Source organism: Mastomys coucha, unplaced genomic scaffold (assembly GCF_008632895.1).
Source record: "Mastomys coucha isolate ucsf_1 unplaced genomic scaffold, UCSF_Mcou_1 pScaffold7, whole genome shotgun sequence".
Classification (NCBI taxonomy): domain Eukaryota; kingdom Metazoa; phylum Chordata; class Mammalia; order Rodentia; family Muridae; genus Mastomys; species Mastomys coucha.
Window position 1 is genome coordinate 22,615,006 of NW_022196913.1, and position 3,714 is coordinate 22,618,719.

The window sequence follows — 3,714 nt, forward strand, 5'->3', positions numbered from 1 at the left end:
GAGAACCAAATAACCCTATTAAAAATGGGGTACAGAACTAAACAAAGAATTATCAACTGACAAATACCGAATGGCTGTGAAGCACCTAAAGAAATGTTCAACATCTTTAGTCATCAGGGAAATACAAATCAAAACAACCCTGAGATTCCACCTCACACCAGTCAGAATGGCTATGATAAAAAACTCAGGTGACAGCAGATGCTGGAGAGGTTGTGAAGAAAGAGGAACACTCCTTCATTGCTGGTGGGATTGCAAGCTGGTACAACCACTCTGGAAATCAGTTTGGCAGTTCCTCCTGAAATTGGACATAATTCTACCAGAGGACCCATCTATACCACTCCTGGGCATGTACCCAGAAGATGCCCCAGCATGTAATGAAGGCACATGCTCCACCATGTTCATAGCAGCCTTATTTATAATAGCCAGAAATTGGAAACAACCCAGATGTTCCTCAACAGTGGAATGGATACAGAAATTGTGGTACATCTACACAATGGAGTACTACTCAGCTATTAAAAAGAATGAGTTTATGAAATTCTTAGGCAAATGGATGGATCTGGAGAATATCATCCTGACTGAGGTAACCTAATCACAAAAGAACACACATGGTATGCACTCTCTGATAAGTGGTTATTAGCCCAGAAGTTCAGAATACTCGAAGTACAATCCACAAACCACAAGAAACTCAAGAAGAAGGAAGACCAAAATATGGACATTTCATTCCTTCTTAAAAGGGGGAAAATACCCATGGAAGGAGTTGCAGAGACTAACTATGGAGCAGAAACTGAAGTAAGGGCACTCTAGCCTGATATAGCTGTCTCCTGAGAGGCTCTAACAATACCCGACTAATGCAGAAGTAGAGGCTCACAGCCATCCATTTAACTGAGTACAGGGTCACCAATGAAGGAGTGTTAAAGAAAAGACCAATGGAGCTGAGGGCACTCTAGCCTGATATAGCTGTCTCCTGAGAGGCTCTAACAATACCCGACTAATGCAGAAGTAGAGGCTCACAGCCATCCATTTAACTGTGTACAGGGTCACCAATGAAGGAGTGTTAAAGAAAAGACCAATGGAGCTGAGGGGTTTGCAGCCCCTTAGGACGAACAACAATATGAACTAACTAGTACCCTCAGAGCTCCCAGGGACTAAACCACCAACCAAAGAGTACACATGGTGGGACTGACGGCTCTGGCAGCATGTGTATTGTAGAGGATGGCCAAGTTGGTCATCAATGGCAGGAGAGGCCCTTGGTCCTGTGAAGGTTCTGTGCCCCAGTGTAGGGGAATGCCAGGGCCAGTAAGCGGGAGAGGGTGGTTGGCGAGCAGGGGGGTGGGGAAGGGAACAGGGGTTTGTTCTTGTTATTTTTTGTGTTTTTTGTTTTTTGTTTTTGGAGGGGAAACTGGGAAAGGAGAAATCATGTGACATGTAAATAAAGAAAATATCTAATAAAAAAAAGAAGAGCAGAAAGGAGGAAGAAAAGGCCATCGTGGCAGGGACAGAGCAGAAGTCTGGAGGCCACTGCTTCCCCCTCTCCACATCCACTCTGCTGGATAAGTGCAGTTTACTAATAAAACACACATCAAGATGGAGCCCAAGAAGGTTCCTTCCAGCTGCCCTCAAAGCCTCCACTCACTCAGTTTCTAAATCATCTGGAGTTCCTTGTTTTTCATCAAAAGTCTTCCTCATAAAAGCATCTTCAGTTTTCAAAAGTTGCACCCAAACTTAGACGGTCTTCAGGGAAAACCGTGTTCACCTGTGTTCAAATCTGAAGAATGCTTGCATCACCAGATCAATGAAAGCATACTTTTCTCTCCATAAGGAATCAAACCTACAAGTCATCACTGGGTCTCACAGGCTGTTATCACAGGTTATGTTTGTTAGTAAACTAAGCTAAAATATAATTTTGTTTTCTATTGGCTGACATTTTCCATTTTAATAATGAATTGACTGCGTGTAAATCTTTCCAAAGAACACAAATGTCAAGTGTCACATGATCGAGGAGTCATGTGAAAATGTCACATTTCTAGGAGTCAGGGATAAGACAGGCTTTTTTTTTTGGCTGTTTTTATGTTTTGTTTTGTTTTTATACTGTGTAGCTCAAGCTGACCTTGAACTCTTGCTTTTCCTGCTTCAGCCTCCCAAGGGCAAGGTTATAAGGCACACTAACACGTCGAGCTTTTCCATAGACTCACCCTTCTAAACAGTTAGGCTTCCACTAACACCAGTTATCAAACCATCACCAGTCTTGACAGCAAGAGACATGATTAAATCATTCAAGACAATGTGGTTTGTTTAGTTTTAATTTTTTCAAGATATCTTCTTATAGAACAATGGATAAATAAGCACTGAGGGCCAGTTTAATTGTACTTAGAAAATGGAATATTAAATAAATTCTGAAATGGAGGGAGTGTGGACAAAGATGGGAGCAGGAGAGAGAGGTATTCTTTCTTGGCTAACGTGTACGCTGCAGTACTGTGGTGTTCAAGTGGGAGAGTTAGACACCGTTGTATTGATTTTCAGTGTCCCATCCTCCTGTCTCTTTTAGGGACATTCTTTGTATTTACATAATATGTATTAACATAATAGCCTTTTTGTCTTGCAGAGCCCAAGTAAAGTTCTCACTGTGAGATTTAAATCCATGTTCAGTATATTGGGTCTTAATCTAGTCTTCCATGAATACCTGGAAACCTAAGCCTGAAAAAGCACATGAAGTCTACGAGGGCTGGTTACATGATGATGATAAGTCTAATCTGCAGCAGCCTGATGTCACTATGGATACTATGGTGCTCCAGTCATTCCTGACTTCTCTGAGACTCTCAGACACTGCCTAAGGTCTGATATGTGCATAGCTCTTCAGTGGCAAGGAAGCATTGATAAAATATGCAGAATACCAGTTAAACATGAGCCGTGACAGAATGTATCATTATCTGACGTGAAAATGCTGGATGCGGTCACTTCTGATAAGGTTGTGGTAGAAGACCTCAAAGACTTCTAACAAAGAGCTGGTGGTTCTCCATCCAGTGTCTACATTTGTGACTTCCATAGGCAGGTAGTCCAGCAGTCACAGACCAGTCACTTTCCTCGGTTTGGAATTTCACGGGACAGTCAAATGAAAGAACACCACCAATAGGTGGCACTCTTGTGTCCTGTTTTTTCCTCCTATTTGGCTGCATGTCCAAGGAGTAAGCACCCACTCATCTTTAACCTAAAGGATAGCTGCACTCTCAGGGGCCTTGTGGTTAAGGCCTGACTCCATGACCAGCAGCATCAGTGTCAACTGTGACTTATGAGAAAGGCTCATTTCTGTTTCCCAAATTCCAGGCCTGGGAGCCCCTTCATTAGTCAGATCAATAGTTGGGAAAAAACTCTCAGATAATGTTCCCACACAGCACAAAAGAGAGAAAGCACTCGTTTTGAGTTTAAAACTCTGGCCTTCCCTCACTTCATCTCATCTACCAATGTCTCTCCCTCCTTTCCTAGGTTTTTTTAAATTTATTTTTTAATGAGTGGCATTGACATCTTTGATAGACTTTCAGATTGTATCCGCAGGAATCTGAGGGGTGAGAGGCAGAGATGAAGAATACTCAGGAGGAGGGTTCTGCAGAATTGTCTTAATCAGAGGCACACTGGTCTTGAGCCCAGCGAAACCTGCAGGAGATGCCCAGCAGAGATGTTTCAGCAGGAGGAGCTGTCCCAAGTTCTTTTTTTTTTTTT

General features: G+C 42.6%; 1 protein-coding gene across 5 annotated transcripts in view; it reads right to left on the bottom strand.

Moving 5' to 3' along the window:
• Nucleotides 1–3,714, bottom strand: part of Pou6f2 (POU class 6 homeobox 2) — a 523,027-nt gene that overhangs the window by 279,487 nt on the left and 239,826 nt on the right. The gene's annotated exons all lie outside the window — the stretch shown is intronic.